At 39.8% G+C, this 25,889-nt stretch overlaps 1 protein-coding gene across 9 annotated transcripts in view; it reads right to left on the reverse strand.

Annotated features, from left to right (window-relative positions):
- The window catches only part of CCDC146 (coiled-coil domain containing 146), a 314,795-nt gene that overhangs the window by 119,217 nt on the left and 169,689 nt on the right, over positions 1-25,889 (reverse strand). The window lies entirely within an intron of this gene.

The raw sequence follows: 25,889 nt of genomic DNA on the forward strand, positions 1-25,889 counted from the left end.
TAATCTTATTATAAAATAGGAATAACAATAGAATCTACCTTAAATGGTTATTGAGAGAATTAGGTAAGATATGTAAAGTATTTAGGACATATTATTATTATTACCATCCTAAATAGCTGTCTCATGGGCAGTCTTCCCTGATGACATTAGGTGGAGTTTGGCACTTCTCCCCTTTGATCCTATGCTATCCTATAAATTCCTTACTATATATTGCATTATTCAATAATTGTCTGGGTTCTAGCCTGAAAACAATCTCTGTCTGGCTAGGATTGCAAAGAAAATTTGAGATGAGAGTGTTGTGACTCAGAATGGTTCATTCATGAATGTGTTGTTATAGAGGAAGAGTAGTCTAAAGAAGCCAGAGTTATAATTGGGAAATAAGTGGGTACTGTCAGATCTAAGGATTTGGAAGATTATGGATACAGGAAATTGAGGCCAAGAGAGAATATGGCAAGGCAGGATCAGATATACTGTGAGATTAGGTCTACAAAAGTGGTGACCATATAGAAGGGGTTCTGGGAACATGCCTTGGGTACATACCACACAGAGGGATGTGACTACACCAGTCTGGATGGTGATTGTTCCACCTGACTTAGTTGCTTAAGAGAAAGAATTGTATTTTATACTTCTTATACTAGTTGGTAATCTTGAAATTTTTAATCATAGAAAATTCACAAATCCTTCAAATTTAAAATAAGATCACGATTATACCACAGAACTTTTTGCAAACTACTTTCAATTATGATCTCCTCCCTCTTCCCAGAAGTAACCAGCCAAGTTAGCTGAAACCAACTCTAATTTTATTCTTTGTGCTGCCAAATTACATCAACTGATTTATAGCCTGTCCATGTCTCTAATATTTATAGATTAGAAAGAGTGAGAAGTGAGATTTCAAATGATGGAAAATGGGCATTCTTGGAGAACTCAGAGGAAGTACCCTCATTCGCCAAAGGGACTGAACTTCCCTTGTTTCCTGAAGTGATTCCTCCCCCCATGCTTGATGAAGCTTTTCTTCCCTTGCTTGAAGAGACTGCTGCTTTCTTTCCTGAGTGACCTTCTTAGTTCTCCTGAGTCTCCTTCATCCCACTCCTCAGTATTTCCAGATCTGTAAGCAGTGCATGCCTTAATGTCAATCACAAAGTTTAATTAGAGGGGAAGCTTTTGCAAGGCTTTGCAAATTTATGTCAGAAGAAAGATGGGGGATACATTTGAGATTTTTGAGAGTGCTTTACTAAGGAAGAAGGAAAAGAAATTTAGATGTGATGGCAAGTATTGGTTTAGGCATATTTATCAGAAATTCTGGATTCAATGAGCTAGCTTGAGCACATGTATTTGGTTCTAATAGTTTTCTTGATGAAAATGCAAACCCAGATTCAACAGCAGTTCATGCTAACTAAAGTTGAGAAGCCAGGAATGTCTTGGACCCAAAGACTTATGAATGTAGGATTTTTGGAATGTATTTAGCATTAATTCATTCAATAAATATTTGAGTGTTATACAATATGCCAGGCAGTCTCCTCCAAATTTTAAGATTTGGAAGTGAACAAAACAGAAAATTCTTCACTCATGGAGCTTCCATTTTATCAGAGAAGACAATGAATAACAAATAATATGTGATTAAAACTATGAAAACTATCAATCAGAGTAAGGGATGTAAGGAGTGTCAGAGAAGAGGGTGCTATTTTATATAGGGTGGTCAGGGGAAGCCTCTCTGAGCAGGTGACATTTAAAATGAGAGAGTAAGTCATACAGCTGCTGGGGGAAGAGTGTCCAGGCAAAGAAAACATCAGGCGCAAAGGTTGAATCTGGGGAGTACATAGCATGAGGGTCAGCAATGAGGTCCATGTGGAAGAAGCAGAGGCTGGAGTGTAGGGGGTATAGGAGATGATATCAGAGAGGATGGTCAAGGGGTGGGGTTGATACATGCCCTATCATGTATGCCTTGAAAGACACTGTAAGGATTTTGACCTTTACTCTAAGTGAGATAAGAGCCATGAGGATTTCAAGGAGAGTGACATGGTCTTATCTAGTAATTTTAATTTTTTTATTGTATTTATAAACCATACAACCCATCTAAAGTATACCATCAATGGCATTTGGCTTAATCACAGAGTTGTATGTTCATCACTTCAATCAATATTAGAGCATTTTCCTTACTGCCAAAAAGCACAACCAAAACCAAAAACAAACAAAATCCCCACACCTTAGTATTCACTTCTAAATCTCTCTATCCGCCTTCTGCCATACATAACTGCTAACTTATTTCCATTTCCATAATTTCTTTGTATTTATACTTTGTATAGACAGAGCCTATTCAATGTGTAGTACTTTTTGTCTAGTTTCTTTCACTTGGTATACATTTTTTTTTACCAGTGATGGAAGGTTATTAATATATTACTATACACTACTGTCCATAATTTGCTTTGGTTGTATTTTTGCCCAAATACCACTCTGATATTAACATCTTGTAACATTAATGTACATTATTGTGTTTCAAAGAAAAATATTTTAATATATGCCCTATTAATCATACTCATTTTTCACAAGAAGGTTTGCAATGCTATAGTCTCATGTTTCATTTTTTAGTTTTCCTCCTAGTGATATAAATGACTTTAGAATGTCCCTTTCAACCACTACCATACCCATATATTATTGCTAATGAAAAGATCACTCTTCTTGCTGTGTGGAAAATAGGCTGTCAGGAGATGACAATGGAAGCAAGGCCACTAGTTGGATGGTGTTTGCAATAATCTAGGTGCGGGATGATGGAGGTGTGCACCAGGGAGGTAAGAGTAAAGTCATCCATTTTGAAGGTGGAGTAGACAAACTTTGATTATCCAAAGTCAGAGGTAGATAGCTAAAAAATTAGAGGTGTCACAGAAAACTTCAAGATCTCAGTCCGAGGGAAGCGGACTTGGCCCAGTGGATAGGGCGTCCGTCTACCACATGGGAGGTCCATGGTTCAAACCCCAGGCCTCCTCCTTGACCCATGTGGAGCTGGCGCATGCGCAGTGCTGATGAGCACAAGGAGTGCCCTGCCATGCAGCCCCACGTGCAAGGAGTGGGCCCCATAAGGAGAGCCACCCAGCAAGAAAGAAAGTGCAGCCTGCCCAGGAATGGTGCCGCACACACAGAGAGCTGACACACAAGATGACGCAACAAAAAGAAACGCAATATTCCCCTACCACTGACAGCAACAGAAGCAGACAAAGAAGAACGCACAGTGAATGGACACAGAGAGAAGACAATGGGGGGGATGGGGGAGGACGGGGAGAGAAATAAATGAAAAATAAATCTTAAAAAAAAAAGATTTCAGTCCGAGCAACTTTGAAGGATGGAGCTGCCATTAACTGAGTGGGGAAAGGCTCAAAGGAAGTTCGACTGCAGTATGTGTGTGTGGTGTGTGTGTGTGTGTGTGGAGGGGGGGTGTGGCGAGGGAGGGGGCATAACCATTTTACACATTTTAAGTTCCTATACCTGTAAGACAAGCAAGCGCAAATAGGCATTTGGGTATTAGTCTAAAGTTAAAGGAAGACATCTAGGGTTCAGAAAAACATTTAAGAGTTGCCAGAATATAGATGGTAATGAAGCCATAGGACTAGATGAGATAACCTAGAAGATAAGCATACATGGAACAAAGATGCTCACAGCAGGATCCTGGGACAAGCTGACCTTGTAGAGGATGGAGATGAGGAGGAACCAGCACAGTCACACCCACACATAACTATGGTAGTTGAGAGGTCCCAGAACCACTTCCATATGAAGAGGGCAGAAGCTTATTTGTACTTGAATACATATTATCTCTAGATTATTTTAGTTTGGATTTGCTTTTCTTGTCCACCTTACATCTTCCAATAACATATTTTGCTGAGTTACTGGATGTCTTAAAGGTCATCATAACATTCCACAATGGTAGTCCACAAAATATTGCTTTTGACAAACAAAATCACGTTAGAGTAAAAGAAGGAGGCAAATGGCTTACTGAAGGCACAGTTATTTCATCCTCTGGAAGACAGCACCTTGTGAAGTCGGGGTATTGTCCTGTAAGATGCAGTAGTTGTGAATGTATGCACGTGTAATACACATACAGAAAAAAATATAAGAATGAAGCTAGAGAACAACAAATTTTCTTATCTGTTAAGAGTGTTTATTTATGGTCATTTCAAATCATTAAGGTACTAGTTTTCTATGAGTACAAATCTTTAATTAAAAGCAGAAAGTGAATTTACTCCCTTTCTCTTTATTTCACAATCTTAAAACTTGTTTCTTTCACTAACATTTTCCAAAGTTATCCAAGTTAGAAGTAACCTAAAATTTGTATTTTTAATAGCTTTCAAAGTATTAACATTGGAATGGCTATAATGAATGTGACTGGCCATTTCCACTTAGTGTCAGGTCCAGCTGTAAGTGGGAAATGAGATTTCCCATGTGTATATACACACAAATTATGTACATATGTGGTATATGTACATGCTTAGTGATATATTATTTATAACACATATGCTGTAATATATAAGAAAACCTAACTATTGAAGTCAAATAGATACACAGCTCTTACATATGCAGTAAAACCACAATTCATCTAAAATGAACAAGAGCTAATGGCCAGCTTATTTTAAGCATTGTTATATAAAATAAAACTTTGTTTTTTTTTTTTAAACTTCCTGCAACAAATTTTATACAACTATTATTCCTATTATTCTTTGGGCTGTTCCTTCTTTCCTGTCCTGCCCCTCCACAACTCGATAGCACAGCTCCTCTTTATCTGTCCAGTCCTTGATCCTTCTATGCCTGGACAACTCCTCTGTCAGGTCAATCACCTACTACTCTTGTGCCTATCTTCAATTCTGCCTCTGAATCTTTGTTAATTTTGACAAATCAAAATTAAAACACTGGTCTAGCTAATTTGTGGCCAGCATTTTCCTGGACATAGTACAGCCTCTCAAAAAGAACTACATTATTTTATTAGCCATTTTAGAAAGACATTTACAATAAATCTGAGAATATATACTCTACTTCTGAAAGAAAAAAAATACCACATTTAAAATAAATGTATCATCCTTTTTTTGTCTTTGCATTTATACTAATCATTTTAATCCCATAAATATTTTTCCATTTACCTACCATGTGCATGGGACAGTGCTTTATGGTTATTGAGGTATTTTAAATGAGGTTTTCTCAAAACAGTAACTTTCTAAACTCAAAAATCTGAGTTTAATGTTTAGTATTCAAGATTTTCTCTGAGTAATTAATGAGAATGTTAGTTTTAGAATTGCTTCTCTATTACTGTAGACCTTGCACAAATGTTCAGTTTATTTTGGATCACAAAGGACTGAAGACTTGTTTAGTTTCCACCTCTGGAAATTGGCTTTCTCATCTTCTACAAGAGGCAAGCAATTTGTGTTTAGGTTGTTAAATTTTATCAAAGAAGGGTCCATAAAATTATTTGTTTCTCATTCATTAATGGTAATATCACAATTTTTTCAGTTCATCTAAGTAAACTGTTTTAATTTTTGTTTAGTGAGTCACTAAACACTGGATTAGTTTGCTTCTACATACTAATAATGATAAGCAGCTGACACCTGCTGAGTGCAACCACGTGTGGGACACTTTCCTAGTAGCATTTCCATTGTATTCTCTGCTGTGATTAATGCTGCAATAAGGAGGCACTGTATTATACTCACAAAAGCCTTCCCTGAAAACAAACAAACAAACAAACAAAAACCTTCTGAACTCGACAAAGTATTTATCATTTGTGGACCTGCAGATATTTTTAGCTTTCTTGGCATTCTTAGTGTATTTCTCATGAAGTGGGCTAATTTTCCATGGGTAAGATACACACACCATAAACCTCATTATCATCCATGCTCTGACTCTCTGTGTAAATCTATAAAGTAGGAAATGACTCAAATTGGATCTCAGTTGAAGGTGAAACGTATCTTTTTGTTTCTTGTCAAAACAATTACATAATATTTTGTTGACAGGAAATATTTCAAAATTAATATATTTTCAAGTATACTAATGCCCCTACTTAACCTTAAAATTATTTTCTTCCTGTAGCTAATTTAGAATTTATAACAACTATGACAGAAAAGGCAAACACGTTTCTATGCTCTCCAAACACTGTTTTATTCCCTTGGTTACATGGTAGAATTCACCAATGAACATATTCTGCTTAAGTACAAAGCACTTTGAAAGTTATTTGGAGGCTGAAGCAAATGGCAAAAATCTTATTTTCATTTACTAAATAAAATAATTCCTTTAAAATGTGAATACCATTTAAAAGTGAATGGTGTTGATAGGAAAGTTTTTATTTTTATACTATAGTAAAATTATTATTTTTACCTCATCTAGCCAACAATTAGGAATCTAGAGAGGCCCTGATAGCATGGGTAATTAATTATGCAAGCTGAACAGAAAAGAATGATAGTTTCCTGATGAATGCAGGGTTGGAATTTAACAAAATAAACTGCTAGAGTAGAGGCTTTCAAACTGTGTCCCCAGAGACCCTAAGGCTCTGCAGCTATATTTTAGGAATGCCAAAGGAAATGAGGTTGGAGAAGAAACCAAGAGAAAGCCTATGCATGAAACTGTTCACTCAGAATAGTTCTGCTTTTATTTTACATGTTGGGGCCACATCTTCAATTTCATTTAAAGAAAAAAAATTTTTTTCCTAAAAAAAATTTGAAAACAATTTCTCCCCCAATGCATACCCCTTTAAGGATTCAGTAAGCAAAATAAGATTGGAATAAATGTATGATGGTTCTGAGTTGGTATGACGTTTTAACACAAACATTTAAATCGCTGAGACATCAGGTTGACTGCATTCAGAAATTTGGAAGAAATTTCTTCTCTTTAAGTTTGCCTTTAAATATAGTGCTTCAATAGCATGATTATTTTAGTGGAATTCTTTACTAATTACCTGTACACTCACTCCCTTGAAAATCTTGGCTTTTCCATGTGAAAGACAGGGAGCCAAATAAACGTTTTGAAGGAATATTAAAATGAACACCATATACTTTCTGCTCCCGAATTCTTAAAAGCTACTACAGATGTTTAGCAAATTGGAAAGAAAATAATGACACAAGGTAAGTACAGGCACTATGCAGGGAGGTTCCAGAAGGAGAAGTGACCACATTTTGCCAGGAGGTGGGTCGCTTCAAGAAGCAGTTGGAGACTCCAGCACCTACAATCTGATTTATTGGGCTCACCACACTCACCTAAGATGGAGTTGAAGAAGGACAACCACCACACCATGGAGCCTAGAGTGATTACAACTGAAAGTGGGAGGATTGCATCCAGCATCCATGTGGAATCTGAGCCTCCTCTTGACATAGAGGTGCAATGGACACAATCAATCCAATATCCACATAGAAAAGGTGGCATTGGATTGAGAAAAGTGGACATGATGGCTGATGGGTATGGGGAAAGGCAGGAAGAGATGAGAGGTGGAGGCATCTTTGGGACATGGAGCTGCCCTGGATGGTGCTTCAGGGGCAATCACCGAACATTGTAAATCCTCACAGGGCCCACTGGATGGAATGGGGGAGAGTATGGGCCATGATGTGGACCATTGACCATGAGGTGCAGAGGTGCCCAAAGATGTACTTGCCAAATGCAATGGATGTGTCATGATGATGGGAAGGAGTGTTGCTGGGGGGGGGGGGGGGGGGAGAGGTGGGGTGGGGGTGGTGGGGTTGAATGGGACCTCATATATATATATTTTTAATGTAATATTATTACAAAGTCAATTAAAAAAAAAAAAAAAAAGAAGCAGTTGGGATCTGAGCTGTCCTTGAAAGACTGGCTGACTTCTGAAGCACAGTAATGGGGAGAAGTGCATTTGGGCGCTAGGTACAGCATGAGTGAAGGCATGAGCAGGCTGGGAAATCAGAGTATAGGTTAGAAAAACAGCAATATATCTACTTTGGCTGGAGCATGGGGCATGTGGGAGAAGAGAGTAAAAAGGGGAGACAGAAATGGTGGGTCAGACTGTAGAGGGATTTGAATGAAAAGTTTAGGAGGTGGCATTTAATCCTTAAACTAAGTCAAGGGGGAAAAAAAAAATCAAATCTGAGTATCCACACTGTCCTCCTGGCCACGTACTGATTGTTCAGTTCTGTCCTGGGCATCTGTGTTGACAAGAAGGACTGGGTGGGGAGGAAAACTGGAAGGAGCCCAGAAGACTGCTTAAGAAAACAATGAAGTGGCCAAAGACATCAAGGAGAAGATGGGTAGAGATATAGAGGAGAAAAACACAACCTATGCTGGAAAAAGTCTCTGGAAGCTTTTCTGAAGCAGGAAAAAGAGGGTTGAAGGAGAGGCCCCTGCATGATGTGCTGTGGAAACTTCCTCCATTTCCTGAAGGAAACTTAAGTAGAGTCATATTGCATCCCAAGGCTTTCTGGAGGCAGATCTGTGTTTCCTTTTGACTGCTGAGATGGGTCTTGCATTGTGAGCAGAAGGCTCAGTCTCATTCAGTTCACAAGTTATGTGTAGAGAACATGGGGTTTCCTACAGGAGGTTAGTGGTGGTGGGCCTGGTGGTGAAGGTGGGTGTGAAGGGAGAGCACAGGGGTCTTCACCTCTGCCTCCACCACATCTGCTTTGTCTGGATCTGTTTTTATATTGTGCTTCCATGTAATATTTCCACTGGGAAAAAAACAGAGCGAAAGCTGTTGTGGTAGGAAATGAGGTATCCCTGAAAGATCATGAGCTGAGGAATCTATTATTTGAGTAAATTGAGATTTAGAGTACTTAGATGACTTGCTGAATATAATATGGCTAGTTCATGCACAGCCAGAACTAAGACCCATTTTTACTGAATTACCTATACTCCCTGCCCTCCTCCCCCCAATCAGGGACTTTTATTTCCAAACCATTAAGAGTTAAGATATTCTGAGCCTATGAATTCTTAGTGGAATGCTTCAAAGGCAGCAAATTCTTATATTCTTAATCTGCAGTTTCATATCAGATAATTATTGTGCCCCCTGATTTCATATTTCTGATATCATCCAAGTGTTCCTCTTTGCCTCCACTGGATGTATGGCTGGAGATATACATAAGGAACTTTTTCCTCAGAAGTAAAGGAATTTGAATTAGGTTCTAAGCTTGCTGCTGGTATCTCCTTTCTGTTGTCCCTTATACTGACTTATATACCAGATGGAACAAAGATTAAAAGATGAGCATTCAAACAGTGAACGCATTAGGAAAAAACATAGGGAGAAAATGCTGTATGATCTCAGAGTAAAAAAAGATCTCTTTAAGTATGACAAAAATCCTGAAGCTGTGAAAGAAATGACTGATAAATTCAACATAAAAATGAATTTCTTCATGGGAAAAACCACTATAAGCAAACTCAAAAAAATTTCAATGCTGAGAGAAAGTTTTTCAATGCACAATACACACAAAGGATTACTTTCTAAATGTATGAGTTCCTAAGAATTTACAAGAAAAAAACGACCCAACAGAAAAAAGGAAGTGAGCAGAAGTCACAAAAAGAGATGTACAAATGGATCTTTAACATGTGAAAAGAAGGCCTACTTCAATCATTTTAAGATAAATATAAATTAAGAGTATAATGAAATGACATTTTCCCCTGTCAGAATGACAAAGGTCAAAAAGTTAGCATACAGTATTGTGATAAGAGACATTCTTATTTATTATTGGTAGGAATGTAAATTGTTACAATGTCCATGGAGAGCACTGTTTCAGATTTCTAGGCTGCTCAAGCAAATACCATGAAATGGGTCCGGTTAAACAATGGGAATTTATTTGCTAGTGGTTTAAGGCTGGAAAAAGGTCCAAATCAAGGCATCATCAAGGTGATGCTTTCTTCCTTGAACACTGGCATTCTCAAGCTGGCTGCCAGGGATCTTTGGCTCCTCTGTCACATGGCAAGGCACACGGCAGCTTTTCCTGGTGTCTCCCTTCTCTTCGAGGTTCCAAGTTTCTTGCTTTCTGTCGCTTTCTTTTCTCTGTCTGAATTTCATTCTCTTACAAAGGACTACAGGAATAAGATTTAGGATTAAGACCCATCCTGAATGAGGTGGCCACACATTAACAAAAGGTCCTATTACAATGGGTTTACAATGGATTAAATTACAATGGATTAAATTTAAGAACATGATCCCTACCCCCCCAAACCCGGGGTATCTACTGCTTCAAACTATCATAAGCACTTTGGAAAGAAAAACAAAATCTTAAAATGAACAAATTCATTGACCCAGCAAGTCCACTTTGAGACTTTGCCCTTTCACTATAATCATTCTGGCATGAAATAATAGATGTATAAGGTTTATTCACTTTAGCACCATCTTTCATAGCAGAAGTCTGGAAACAATCTAAATGTCTTATAAAAGGGAATTGGGGAAGTAGATGTGGCTCAAGTGATAGAGCTTCTGCCTACCATATGAGAGGCCCTGGGTTCAATCCCCGGGGCCTCCTGGTAAAAAAGAAGAGAAAGCATGCCTGTGTGGTGAACCAGTGCCCACACAAGTGCCTGTGTGTTGAGCCAGTGTCTGTGCAAGTGAGTCACGCAACAAGATGATGACACATCAAAAGAGAGAAAGGGGAGAGTCAAGGTGAAGCGCAGCAGAGACCAGGAACTGAGGTGGTACAATTGACAGGGAACCTCTCTCCACATCAGGGGTCCCCAGGATCGAATCCTGGTGAATCCTGGAGGAGAGAAAATGAGAAAAGAAGACAACCCAGGCAGCAAAAACAACAGGGTGGGAGGAGGGAAAGGGGAGGGGACGAATGAATAAACAAACAAATCTTTTTTTTAAAAAAATTAGTTAAACAAAATATGCTACATTCACACTTTGAAATACTATGGAAACATGAAAAAAATATAAGCAAGGGAAAAGTGTAAAGTTGTATTGGTGATGTATGTTAATAAAGCAAGAATATGAGATCTGGAAGGATGGAGGTTAGATTCATGTAGATTGTATAGAGTTATAGCTGTAGGTAGAGTACCTTTTATGAAGTAGATGACTGAATTTGGGAGGAATATGGTATGAACTACACAGCTATTGTTTTCATGAGAGAGGGAAAAAGAAAAGAAAGGTAATAGTTTCAAGAGTGGATAATAGACAGAAAACAGAACAAAGGTATTAGAAATTAAGAGTTAGACACTTTGTGGATCAAAGAACGGGAGGTGGGGGGTGGAATATAGGAGAGACAGTAGATGATAGTGGATATCAAGATGCAGGGGAAGGGGGATAGTGTAGGTAGCCTAAATCAGTTCACACAGAAATGAGGCAGTGGAGGATGGGAAAACCCAGCAAATGTGAGGTGTTCCCTGTAGCACCTATTGTATACTTGAATTAAAGTAAAAATAAGTGGAAGATGAGGGACAAGAGGGAAAGAGAAAACCGAAAAAAAATACAAAACTAATTATAATAAAGAAAAAAGAAAGGCAAGAAGAAAGGAAGAAAGAAAAAGAGGATGGGCAAACGGTGGGGAACGGATAGGGAGAAGAGAGATACAGGTACACACGTGTCACAATTGCAACACTATCTAAAACAACAACTTCCCCCCGCTTTGCCCTAAAAACCCCGTCTGTCTGCCCAAATGGGTCTGCAAGCACCTCCCTTCCCACAAACCCCCAATAGGCCGCCCAGGGCCCACGAACTCCCCAGTACTGCAGATGCTCAAAAAAAAAAAAAAAAAAAATTAAGTAAAATAAATTAAAAAAAAAAACACAAAAAACAAAAAACAAAAAACAAAAAAAAAAAACAGAAACCCCTCCGCAGGCCCGGCTCCGCCCGCCGCGGAGGCTTGGACCGGCTCTGCCCGGCTCCTCACGCCGCCTTGGCCTGGCCTGGCTCCGCCCAGCTCCGCTCGCTACAGCGGCCCAGCCGGCTCCGGCGTCCACCTCCCGCCACCGCGGCCTGGACCGGCCCTGCCCGGCTCCGTACCCGCCGCGGCCTGACCCGGGCCCGCCCGGCTCCAAACGCTACCGCGGCCCGCAGCCGGGGCCTGAACCGGCCCCGCCCGGCTCCAAACGCTACCGCGGCCCGCAGCCGCGGCCTGAACCGGCCCCGCCCGGCTCCAAACGCTACCGCGGCCCGGCTCTGCCTGGCTCGGCCCCGCCCGGCCCCGCTCGCCGCCGGCGCAGCCCGGCCGGCTCCGGCGTCCGCCGCTGCGGCCCGGCCTGGCTCAGCCCCACCGAGCGGGGCTAGATGCCTCGTCTCCGCCTACCCAAGGAGGGAATCCTCTACAGGTAGCTGGGATCTCCGTGTATATTTCACAGACGAATCCTCTCTGTTACCTTCCCTCCAAATCGATGTCCAGACACCTCCGGACCAGCAAAAATCCTGAAACAATCCAGTCCCAAAGAGTCTCCAATGCCGCCCAGCCGATTCCCTGCAGAAGACCCTAACAGGGATGTTCACTCAGCCGCCATCTTGCCCCCTCTCCCGAAAAAAATATATATAAGTTGTATATTTGTGTGATTAAAGCAACTATGTATACTATGCTACCACTAGGTTGTTGAGGTTAGAATTTTTCTGTAAGTATATATGAGACTTTTAATAATGGTTACCTCTTGGGAGGGGGACTGAGGAATGGGTGACAGGGTAGTAGGCAGATTATTTTGCCAAACACCATTTTGCACTTTTTGTATTGTATGCTGTGTACATATTTTACATTTTAAAAATAGATTTTATTACCTGGCTCCCTGACACTCTGTTTCTTAACTTCCTGGTTTGTATCTCATTGCTTGATCATTCAGACCCTGATCTTGCTTGCCTAATGAAAACTTTAGTGATTACCTTGCCTTAGTTAGCTTTTCTGGCATTGATTCCTGCTGTCTCCTTTAACTATACCTGTGAGTCCAATTACTAGATCACCAAATTCCTAATCCTTCTCTATTCTGTTTTATTCCCCAAAGAACCTACAGGCAACAGTACTCTCTCCCATCCACCTAAATATTTTTTAATTGAAAAAGTCATTATTTTAATCCTTAAGACTCCATCTTTAGGGCCTAATATATTCAAATAATTCTTGAATTAATAAAGGTACTATGTCTTGCAAAATGCATATTTCTTTACTGACAAAGACTTTCAAAATTTACTTTCTCTCAAGATCTTATTTTCCCAAAGGATTAGTATAATTGTTTGATATTATTGATGAATTCCGAAAAGAAATATTGGATTACGTTTGTAAACTGGTATTTTCCTCTGGTTGTATTAGAGTGCATTGGATTCAGAGGTTTTATTTTTCCTTGATTAACTAATGATTAAGGATTTGATTGGGCCACATCAGGGGCCACCCAAGGGCGGGGACTCACAGAGAAACTGCACTGCAGAGAAGGGAGTTTGGAGTCTTGAGCTGGAGCCCCTGGAAGTAAGCACAAAGAGGAGCTTGGTCATGAGGAGAGAAGGCCCCGGGAAGACAAACAAGCCATTTGCCTAGTAGCCAACAGCTGGTCTTGTGGAGATAACAGAGCAGCTGAGACTGAAGAAAGGCAAGCCTCCAGAAGAGAGGAACCCAGGAAGCCTGAACCCTTATAGACTTTGGCATGCCATCTTGCTCCAACATGTGGCAGTAAACTTTGGTGAGAGAGGTAACTTGTGCTTTATGGCCTGCTAACTGTAAGCCTCTACCCCAAATAAATACCTTTTATAAAAACCAACCAATTTCTGGTATTTTGCATTAGCACCCCTTTGGCTGATTAATACAATTAGCATTAAGGATTCCTGCTAATCCTTGGTTTTGAAAAGCAACACCTATAAACAGTGACTATTAAAAATACCAGCATATGAATTTACATCATTATATTAGTCAGTCAAAAGAGTGCTGATGCAAATTACCAGAAATCTGTTGGCCTTTATAAAGGGTATTTATTTGGGGTAAAAACTTACAGTTACAAGGCCCTAAAGAGTCCAACTCAAGGTACCGTTAAGAGGTACTTTCTCATCCAAGTCAGTTGCCATGTGTTGAAGCAAGATGGCAGGTGGTCTCTGCCTGGTCTCTCCTTCCTTCATCTTCTTAACACTCCATGGGCCCAGCTTCTTCCAATCTCATCTACAGGCTGGCATAGGGCTTGTCTTTCTTCCCAGGGCCACAGGATCAAAGTTCTCTCCTTTTCCGTGTCATGACAAAGTTCTCTCCTCTGGCATCTATGGAGCATGTATCTTCTTCTCATGTATCTTCTTCTGTGTCTTCTTGAGTGAGAGTCCATTTATATAGCACACCAAGGGGGCGGGGACTTAACCTGAGTTACAACTTACTGACACGGTCAAATCAAAGACCTAATCTTAACATAATTTAATCAAAACATCTCAACTGAATCTTATACAATCAAAGGGGATCATGCCCAGAAGAACAGACCAGTTTATAAACATAATCCTTCTCTTTTTTTGGAATTCATAAATAATATCAAACTGCTACAATCACTATTTTAATATTTAATCAATTGGCTATAATAGTAACTAATGAATCAATGAAAAATAAAAAAGGTAATTCATATAGTGTCTGCCTACCATATAGGAGGTCCAGGGTTCAAATCCAGGGCCTCCTGACCCATGTGGTAAGCTGGCCCACATGCAGTGCTGATGTGTGCAAGGAGTGCTGTGCCACGCAGGGGTGTCCCCCACTTAGGGGAGCCCCAGTTGCAAGGAGTGCACCCTGTAAGGAGAGCCGCCCCACACGATAAAAAGTGCAGCCTGCGCAGGAGTGGCACCGCACACACAGAGAGCTGACGGAGCAAGATGACACAACAAAAAGAAACACAGATTCCTGGTGCCACTGACAAGAACATGAGTATCCATTTGGACACAGAGAGCAGACAACAGGGTGGGCGGGGGAGAGGAAAGGGAGAGAAATAAATAAAAAATAAATCTTTTTAAAAAGGGTAATTAAAACTTTATTAAATATATAATTAAAAATAAACACATGTGCACCATGCACATACACACTCACACCAGGTCCTTATTATGTCAGTCAAAGGACTAGAAAAAGAGTTAAAACCAAGCACAGATGAGCTGCTAAGGGCATGGCAGCTGCCACTTCTCCTCTGGTCCCTGGCCCTAGGTCTGGCATATGGTAGATGCTCAGTAAAGGATAGCAGAATGAGTAAAGGGAAAAACCCTCACAGGCAGGAGTCAAAGGAAGCACCAGTTCTTCTCTGTCCCCAATTTTCAACACACTTCTGACTTCCACTTGCCAATAATCACAACTTGTACAGAGTATTTCTGACCAGAACTAATGTTCATGTTTACCATTCTAAAGGTGCAGAGACTAAGGATGCCCAAAAAATGGACTTTTTTTCTCTGACTCCAAACTCTTCTACAGCATGTACAATTTTACTGCTTGACGTGAAAGGTGCAATTCTACTTTGTAAAGTGGAATATGGCCTGTATTATTAAAATCCTGATACAAATCTTTAACCTTTGTAAATAGATTATGAGCCAAGTCAATATACCAAATGCTTAAATACATTCCAGGGGTGTCCCAAGGACTTCTCTTTTACAGGAAAGATTTTACTTTATTTTAGAGTTTCCCTATCCTTTGCCTGCACACACACACATAAATAAAGGTTTTTCCCAATCTGTCATAGTAAAAAAAAATTTGTGGAACCTATCTACATTGTTTAATAAACTATCAGTCTGTTTAAAGTTTCTGGGCAGCCAAATAAAATCTTGAAAAATAATTTCTTCAGGGCTGCCTGGGTGTTTGAAAGAAAAGTGAAAACATGCCAACAATAGTATAATTTGTTGAAAGATATAAAAAAGAAATTTTATTTTTAAATGCATATCCTCTAAGTGCAGTAATTAATGAGGTGTGATAGTTAAAATGATAGGAAAACCATGAGAAATATTTAAATAACGGAGAGCTAAATATTTATCTTTACTTTTTGTTTCAATATACAGTTTGTTTAAAAAGCCAATTTGTAAAATCCAAAAATGGTAGTGTTTATAAATGTTGGCTTGAAGAATGTCAGGTGAAATGTGCTAAAGTTGGAGACAAGAGATTGGCTTTCATTCCTGGCTCTGCATTCACCTCCATCTTTCAGACCCCTTAAAGTGGAAATAATGACATCTTATAATTCCTAGCCTTTATGGGATCATTAGGAAAGTTTTTATATTACATAAATGAAACTACTTGGAATGTAAGCTCCTTAATGGTGGAGATCTTGTCTTTTCATCCATGTAACCAAATACTTGATTCATGTAATCGCAAATTCACTTATGACAGAAATAGAAAATGTTTTAATTTCTTGAAAAGTATTTGAAATGTCATTAGGGATTATTTCAAGGAATTCATCAATAACTCTATAAAAGGTCCAGTCAAGAAAAGGAATGGGGAAGCGGATTTGGCCCAAGGGATAGGGCATCCGCCTACCACATGGGAGGTCCAAGGTTCAAACCCAGGGCCTCCTTGACCTGTGTGGAGCTGGCCCATGTGCAGTGCTGATGGGCACAAGGAGTGCCCTGCCATGCAGGGGCGTCCCCTGCATAGGGGAGCCACACGCACAAGGAGTGCGCCCTGTAAGGAAAACCACCCAGCACAAAAAAAGTGCAGCCTGCCCAGAAGTGGCACTGCAAACACCAAGAGCTGACGCAGCGAGATGACGCACAAAATAAGACACAGATTCCGGGTGCCACTGACACAAGCGGACACAGAAGAAAACACAGCGAATGGACACAGAGAACAGACAACTGGGGTGGGGGGCGGGGAAGGGGAGAGATAAATAAAAAACAAATCTTTAAAAAAAAGAAAAGAAAAGAAAAGGAATGAAGTTATAGTACTATAAAAAAGCACCATTTTTAGTAATTAATTTTAAAATTTTATCAAAGAAATTCCAAAATTTATTTATCTGGTACAAGTCTTAAGAGAAATATATAGAAAATAAGAAAGTATCTTTTCTACAGTGAATATACCAATAAAAGAGCTAATTTTAAAGGTATGGAATTAGGTAAAGATGGTAACATATTTTTATAAACGCAATGCAGTAGACTGCACTGTTAATATACTTAAGTAGCAATTTCCAGTACTTTTAGAAAGTAGTCCAAATACTATCAAGAACTAATTGTCAGGAAGCAGACTTGGCCCAGTGGATAGGGCATCCGTCTACCACATGGGAGGTCTGTGGTTCAAACCCCGGGCCTCCTTGACCCGTGTGGAGCTGGCCCATGTGCAATGCTAATGTGCTCAAGGAGTGCCCTGCCACGCAGGAGTGTCCCTGCATAGGGAAGCCCCAAGTGCAAGGAGTGCGTCCCATAAGGAGAGCTGCCCACCGCGAAAGAAAGTGCAGGCTGCCCAAGAATGGCACCACACACATGGAGAGCTGACACAAGATGATGCAACAAAAAGGAAACACAGATTCCCAGTGCCGCTGATAAGGATAGAAGCGCTCACAGAAGAATACACAGCGAATGGACACAGAGAGCAGACAGCTGGGGGGGGGGGAGGGAGGAGGGAAAGGGAGGGGGAGGGAGGGGGAGGGAGGGGAAGGGAAGGGGAGAGAAATAAATAAAAAGAAATCTTAAAAAAAAAGAAAAGACTAAGGTCTGTAGCCAGGCTTCTTGAGAATCCTGGTTCCACCATTAAAAAAAAAAAAAAAAAAAAGAACCAATTGTCTCTATCTGCAGCCCAGGAGCTCCTCTGGTAATCAGCAGATCCACATTCTGAACATTCTCCTCAGCCCTGTTGCTTCTTTTATATTCTATCACTTATGACATCATCCAGCCAATATCCTAAATCGGAAATCCAAGCATCATTCTAGACTCTTCCGTCTCCCCACCCCTACTCACTCAGACACTAAATCTAGTGTTTTATACATCCTTAATATCTCTACTTAGTTCAGCCTCTCATTGCATCTGCAAAAGCGTTCTAATTGGTGAGATAGTGGAAATGGTGAACAGATAAATTCAGGAGACAATTAAGAGAGAGAACAAACTGACAGACGACAAGAAGATAACTAGGTTTGGCAGAATAATGAATTTAGTTCTGAGCATGTGTTTTAGTTTCCTAGGCTACTCAAGAAAATACTGTGAAATGGGTCGGGTTAAATAATGGGAATGTATTCACTCATGGTTTAAGGCTGGGGAAGTCCAAATCAAGGCATTATCAAGATGATGGTTTCTTCCTGAAGACTACGGTGTTGTGGGGCTCGCTGCCAGTTATTCTTAGACTGTAGTTTGTCACATGACAAGATATGTGGTGGCTTCTCTTGGCCACTCTGTTCTTTCCCAGGTTCCACTGATTTTCAGCTCCTCATTGCTCCCTGTGGCTTTCTGTCTGTCTGAATTTCAATCCTCTTATAAAGGACTCCAGAAATAGGATTAACCCATCCTGAATGAAGTGAGACACAATTTAACTGAAGTAACCTCGTCAAAAGGTTCTTCTTACAATGGGTTCACACCCTTAGGAATGGATTAGATTTCAGAATGTATTTTTGCAGGGTAGGCTAGGAAAAGTGCCTTTTTTTTCCTGAGTGGTATGTGCCCAGTTAAAATTTCTTCTGCTCTGGAAGGAGAGAACAGCTACTTGGCTCTTACTAAGAATCTTTATTAGGATACCACAGTAAACATTACAGTGGTTAGGTGTAAACTAAATGACCACTTGGCATTTCATCAAGCATTATCTGTGGCCTTGAATTTGAGTCTTTGATTCTATGATTCATGATAAAAATGATAGAAATAAACTTCTGTCTTCTTTAAGTCATTGCTACTTTGTTTCTATTTACAGCCAATCCCAATCCTAACCAATAAAATTACTTTTTCACTTTAAAATAATAAACATGTTGGGATGCAGCTGTGGCTCAATCAGTTGGGTTCCCGTCTACCATATGGGAGGCCCTGAATTTGTGTCCTGGGGCCTCCTTGTGCAGGCAGGCTCACCCGCACGCTGTGGAGAGCTGCCAGACTGCAAGCACCGCAGAGTGCCGGGTCCCAGAAGCGCCGTGGAGAGCTGACTCAGCAAGGTGATGCAACAAAAAGGGAGACAAGCAGACAAGCAGACAAGCAGAAGAACATGCAGCAAATGGACACAGAGAACAGACAGCAAGCAAGCTGCAAGGAGGAGGTAGGAAATAAATAAAAATAATAAATACAGACATAGAAGAATGCACAGTGAACGGACACAGAAAGCAGATAGCAAGCAAAAATAAAAAAGCTGCAAGGGGGGGGGAATTTTAAAAATAAACATGTTTTCTGGGGTACGTACAGCCTCAAATCACCAAAAACCACCCTCTGGCCCTCCAAAAGACATGTTCTTTCTATATACAAAATACATTCATTCCATCACAATATTCCAAAAGTCTTAAGTCATTTCAGAAACAGTGCTTAGGACAAAGCCTCATCAAAATAGGTTATGGTGCATGGTATGTCCTGGGGCACAATTCCCCTTCATCTATGGACCTGAGAAACCTAGAGAACAAGTTATCTGATTCCAATATACAATGGGTGGACAGGCATAGGATAAACTTTCCCCTTGCTTTATCTTTTGAAAATTCTTGTTAAGGTATAACATATAAAGTTCACAAACCTGAATGGTATGATTCAATGAGTTTACATATGCCTATACCCAACATGTTGATAAATGAATTCATCATTTTTCTCTCAATCCTAATGCTCCTTCTGTATTTTCTTTATCAGTTTGAGACTTAATTATCTCTTTTGAATATCTCCTGAATTTAGCTCTTCTCCATTCTAATCATATTCCCCCTCAGATCAAGAAATAGAGTATTTGCAGCACCCTAGAGGTCTCTGTTGAGACCCTTCCCAGGTAGTGCTCCCACCAAAGAAAACCACTATTCTGACTTCAGTCACCAAACATCAGTTTTGCCTGTTCTTGAATATCATATAAATGGATGCATACAATCTGTAATGTTTGGCTTCTTTTGCTAATCATTATATTTGAGAGATTAATTCACATTATTGTGGATAGCAATAAATTCTTTTTAATTGCTGCATAGTGTTCCATTGTATGCATATGCCCAGGTTATTTTATTCAGATATTTAGGTTGTTTCCTGTTTTAGATTATTATAAAGTTCTGTGATCATTTTTGTGCATGTCTTATACATATATATTCAATTATCTTGGGTATTGTGGTGGTGTGGAGTGGCATGTACCCAGAAAAGCATGTTCTCAAAGTTCATCTATTCCTGTGGGTGTAAATCCATTATAATGAAAAGCTTTTGATGAAGCTACTTCAGTTAAGGTATGACCCACCTCATTCAGAATAGGTCTCAATTCTATAACTGGAATTCCTTATAGGCAGAACGAATATATATATGTATGGAAAAAGAGCCATGAAAGCAAGAAGCTGAAAGCAACAAAACCCAGAAGAGAAGGGTGACAACAGTAGACACCACCATGTGTCTTGCCATGTGGCAGAGGAGCCATTGATCATCAGCAGCCAGTCCCAGAAACCACAGTCTTTGGGAAGAAAACATTGCTTTGATGATGTCTTGATCTGGGCTTTTACCAACCTCATACTGTAGGCTAATGTATTCCTATTGTGAAACTCAACCCATTTCATGGTATCTACTTTGAGCAGCCTAAGAAATGAAAACAGATTTTGGTTCCAGGAGGATGGGGTGCTGCTACTGCAAACAACAAAATTGTGGAAATGGCTTTGGAATTGGGCAGTGGATAGAGGCTGGAAGAATTATGAGGTATTTGATAGAAAAGGCCTAGAATGCTTTGAAGAGACTATTGGTAGAAGAATGGATACTAAAGATACTTCCAATGAAAACTTAGAAGGAAATGATAAATGTGCTTTTGGAAACTGGAGGAAAGGTGATCCTTATTTTAAAGTGGCAGAGAGCTTATTGAAATTGACTTCTGGTATTGGATGGAAGGAAGAACTTGAAAGAAAATAGGGGACCTGTCCTGGTCAGGATGGCAGAGTGAGAAACTTCAGGGATCTGTATTTCCACAGAAGCTTTGAACAATTAGCATGAAATGGCAGACTAGAGGCTGGATGTCCACTCTTTCAGTCCAGTGGCCACCAAAGTCATTATCTTTAAGGACTGGGGAATGGGAGGCATCCCACCTTGAGAATCAAGTTTCCTAAAAGCAGCAAGTCATGAAAAAAATCAGTTTTCCTTGATATTTCAATGACCTCGGTGAGTATATACTGGAATTAATGTTGCTCATCCAAGGTCTGTATGGCAGCTTGACATTGCTTATGAATGTCAAAAACAGATACTGGATTATGTTTGTAAACCTGTCTGTCCCTCCGGGTATATTAGATTATATTGGATTCAGAGGTTTTACTTTTATTTGATTAAGTAATGATTAAGGCTTTGGGCCATGTTAGTAGGACGTTGCATCCCCACACCCTTGGTGGGTGTGAACTCACAGAGAAACAACAAGGCATAGGAGTTAGTTGGACTTTTGGATGCTGGAATCCCAGGAAGTAAACACACAGGTGAAAAAAAGTAAACACACAGAGAAAGCTAGAAGGCTCTGTGAGACACAGGGCAGAGGCCCCAGGAAGAGAGACAAGCCATTCACCTGATAGTTTGCAGCTACAGAGATCAGAACCCTGAGCAGAGAAATACAAATCCCGGGAGACAGACTAGACTTATCCCAGCCTACAGTTGATACTGGAAGAAGCTGGCACCACAGAGCCTTCAGAGAAAGAGGGAGGCTGAACCCTTGCAGACATCAGCAGCCATCTTGCTCCAGCACATTGCAACAGACTTTGGTGAGGGAAGTTACTTACGTTTATGTGTAAGTTATGGCCTGGTAACTGTAAGCTTCTACCCCAAATAAATACCCTTTATAAAAGCCAACAGATTTCTGTTATTTTGCATCAGCATCCCCTTGGTTGACTAATACAGTCTGTCAAAGCCAAAATGGGAAATAAGCAGAACTCTAAAGTAAAGGAAAATGTTGTAAATTGTATTTTGAAGCATTTGGAAAAATTTTGTTTTAAGCCAACAACTAAAGAACAAAATTCTTGCACAAAACTGCATGGTCACAGTGCAGATTAATTAGACATAGCCTTCAAAGAGATCTTTTGAATATAATGCTATTTTATAGTTAAAGTTATTTTGTAAGAGAATGAAAATTATAAGTAACATTAGTGAGTTGTATGTTTCTGAATCTAACTCTATTTGTATCTATTTTGTTCAGTTTATATCTTCATACATCAAGATAGTAATAGCAAATTAATAAATGAAAATTCTTAAAGGAGCTCTATTCAAAATGTTAAAAATTAAATATGCATGTATATATGTGAATGAATATTCCTGAAGCCTAAATTAGGCTAAGCAGGATGGAAAGGCCATATAGAAATCTGAATATAGAAAATATTGGGAAAGGGAAAAAGTTTTTCTTAAGTTCTCTGACCTACCCAGCAATTAAGAATCATAGTCCTTTAATTCCCCAATTTAAACCTTTTAACAGCTTTAAAATAAAGGTGGTTAATATAACCCTAATAACGAATTTCAGTAAATAAAGGAAAAGTCCTTAAAAGCTATGTACAGATCTTTTCTAAATTATGCTTAAAACAAATTAAACAATTATAATTATTCCAGAACGTGGCAGTCAGTATGCTTTTAAGGCTATTCACAATTTTAGAATTTTATTAAAGAAAAGAAGTTTTAGCCTTCTGTGTAGGAAGGAGAAAAGAACATTCCTTGCACAAACTAAATGGTTTCAATTTTATTTAGCTTGGGTGTAATCTCCCTAGGTTTACAGGATACTATTAAAATAAATTAACATTAGATTTATTAAATTTTTAAGATGATGAAAATTGCAATTTTGTGTTTAATGAAATATAGATCTATCCTAAAATGAAAAGACTAGTTTTCACAGAACGGAATGAGGAATGTAAGACAAGACTTTTAAATGGATAAAGGTAAATTTCATTGGTTGCTAATTGTAATTTAATGAACTTGCTTAAAGGTAAAGTAACTAGTCTATGTGATTATGGTTAATTATAAGGAGTTTGTAAAAGCATCTTTAAATGGCTAATTCCAAGAAGGCATTATTGATTAGAAACCTAAATTGATATTAATACCAAAAAGTAATGTTCTAACAGGGAAACCTGTCAGAGGCCACCTCATTCTGCATATTAAAGTGGTGGTAGGGAAAAGATAATCTTGATTCCATTGGGAATCTTAGGTTTTCATAAAATAATGGAGAAAGTAGTTTTTCCTGTATTGCTAAAGTAAAATACCTGTTAATTAACATAATTATGGTAAAGATATGGAAGTAAAAAAATAAAGTAATAAAATAGTTAAGTTCATTTGATACATTATACAATGAATTGTAAGTGTTTAGGAAGTGTATAAAATTTAAAAGAGATAGATTTCAGTACTGTCAAATCCTCTTGTGCATTCAAACCAGGCCCAAATACCCTGCATGGTGCTGGTCCATTTGAGTTATTGGCTAGGTCAGTCACTATAACTCCTAAAACAATAAAGGTATCTTCCACATCTGGACATGCTCCTGAAGTGGATGGAGAGTATGCTGCAGTTTTAGACTCCTGCGGCAGCCAGTGATAGCTTGATATGGCCAGATTTACAATGGACATTGCCCCCAGGCTGGCTCTATTTTATAGTGTTGAAGGGCACTATGCACCTGCCCAGTGAAATATTGTAGCTTCCCTCCAAGGGTCTACAGTGCTGCAGCATGCTGGCTGTGTGAAGGACATACCAAGTGGAGCAAGAATTATCAGAGTAATGTGAGTAGAACTTAAACAAACACAATTGGCATTACGGCCTCTTCCCACGGAGAGATAACATGTATGGTATTGCAAACCTGGAGCTTAGATCTATTAACTGCAACTCAAAGAGGAACTAGTGCATCAATTAGTATTATGTGCTGCACCTATATACCTGATAAATAAAATATCTCTTCTATTCTAGATCATTTGCAGAGAGATATTGAACATGTAAAAAGTCTTGGTAAACTTAATTCGTTTTCTAAATAGTTAATGAATGTGCCTATAAAATAAAGGAATGGCTGTCTTTATTTTGCTTGCCAAATGTTTGTCTTGTTGCCTATGCTGTCATGGTAAGTTTATGTCTAGGACAACACCTCTCCCCATATCTTTCCTAGCTGTCCTAAGCATGACACTGCTGTAGGAACTGGGGTTCACAGTTTATACCAAACCCAGGAGGTCTACCACAATCTCTCCTAGTGTTAACCAACAGCATAAAAGAACTCAAGGAATATTGCTATTTCCCATTATCTTTGGGAGGATGCAGCTTCTGAAGGCACCTGGCCTTTCTCATGTTCATAGGCCAGTATGTCATGGCTGACCCCTTTTTGGGGCCTGCTTACCACCATCTTCTTTATCCTTTTAGTGGGACTGTGTATCTTAAATTCTAACTAAGTTTATTTCTTCCAGAATCAATGCCTTCCAGAACAAGATATTAGTCACACGGGGATTTCATCCAGTTCCAACCATGCTGCCAGACCCATCATCTTCCTTCATCCTCAATAGAATAGCCAGAGGGTTTTACACCCTGTCAGGCAGGGTCTACTCCCCCTAAACAGCAGGAGGCAGCTACAGAGGAATGACCATAGCCCTTCCCCTTCCCCTTAAGAATAAGGGTGTAAACTCTGAGGGTGTAGTTGAGGCAGGCTAATACAGGGAAAGAAGGAAGGCAACTGGGACCCAGCAGAAAACATGGCTGGCAGAGAACATGGCCATGAGACCCTGCCTGGAAACCCCCTGCTACCAAGGACAAAGCCAGAAAGACCCCGCCAAGACCCTGGCTATGAGGTCTCATTTGGAACTCTTTCTGAACACCAGACCTCCCCATTGGCCCCCTGAGAGCTAACAAATCAGAACAGCAAACAGCTGGGGTCCCTCCCCAACATTAGGAAGGGGGAAGAGCAAAGGTCTTAAAAGGGCCTAATCTGGGGCCCCACATGCACTACTCATCCTGTAGCATGCCCACAATCCATGTCTCAGATTGTGTATTTATCTCTTTTCTTGTTTCTTAATAAACTCTTTACTCCCTTGCCTATCCTAAAGGAAAGGAAAGTAAAGGTAAGGAGAGGAGAGAGGAGAGGAGAGAGGAAAGGGGAGGGGAGAGGAGAGGGGAGAGGGGGAGAGGCAGAAACTTCTTTCTCAAATCTCCAGAAAACAGTTGAAGAAATATAGTAACAGGGAAGTACTGAATCAAGAAAAAGGAGACTCAAAAGCAGTAGGATCTTGTGCTGCCCTGGATGGCAAACCCCCCGCCCCCCCACACACACCCTTAGTAGTAAGCATCTCCCCTACCATCTGCTTGGTATGAAGCAGGTCTGTGTCCCCAGTATGGATCCCTGGTCCTGGTAACCTTGCCTACAGAATGCGAGCATGTGTATCTGGCCCAACAGAATGCTGTGGGAGGCAGTAAATTTGTGCTGACTGGGGCAAGGGATTGCTAACTATAGGACATACAGTACAGTGCCTGGGACTATGAGAAAGCTATTTTCTAAGGAAGAGGAGACATCTGTATCTGTATAAATGGGGGTATTCCTAGAACCAAATATGCATGCCCAAGAAAAGATGCATTCATAGAAAGAAACAGGGAGGCCCCTGTGCTTTGGTCTGGAGCTATTCTCTAAACTCATTGTGTATACAAACCCTGAAGGATTGCACTTGTGCAGATCAATCTGAAAAGAATGTGAAATGTATTTTCTTATTTTCCCCCTTCTTTTATTTATTTTCATTAGCTCCTGGCATTTAAGGAAAGATGTCATAACTGGATACAAGCTTAAGGAAAAGATGCCTCAGAGTCTGAATTCCCATAACACAATAAAATGTCAAATGTCCAGGTTTCAACAAAAGGTCACATCAGCATCTAAAGAAACAGGAAGTGATGGTCCAGGCAAAGGAGATGATTAAAGCATTAGAAACCATCAATGAGGAGGATCAGACCTGGAAATTCTGGACAAAGACTTTAAAAAATAGTCTGAAATATG

The sequence above is a fragment of the Dasypus novemcinctus genome, chromosome 5 (genome assembly GCF_030445035.2).
Source record: "Dasypus novemcinctus isolate mDasNov1 chromosome 5, mDasNov1.1.hap2, whole genome shotgun sequence".
Classification (NCBI taxonomy): domain Eukaryota; kingdom Metazoa; phylum Chordata; class Mammalia; order Cingulata; family Dasypodidae; genus Dasypus; species Dasypus novemcinctus.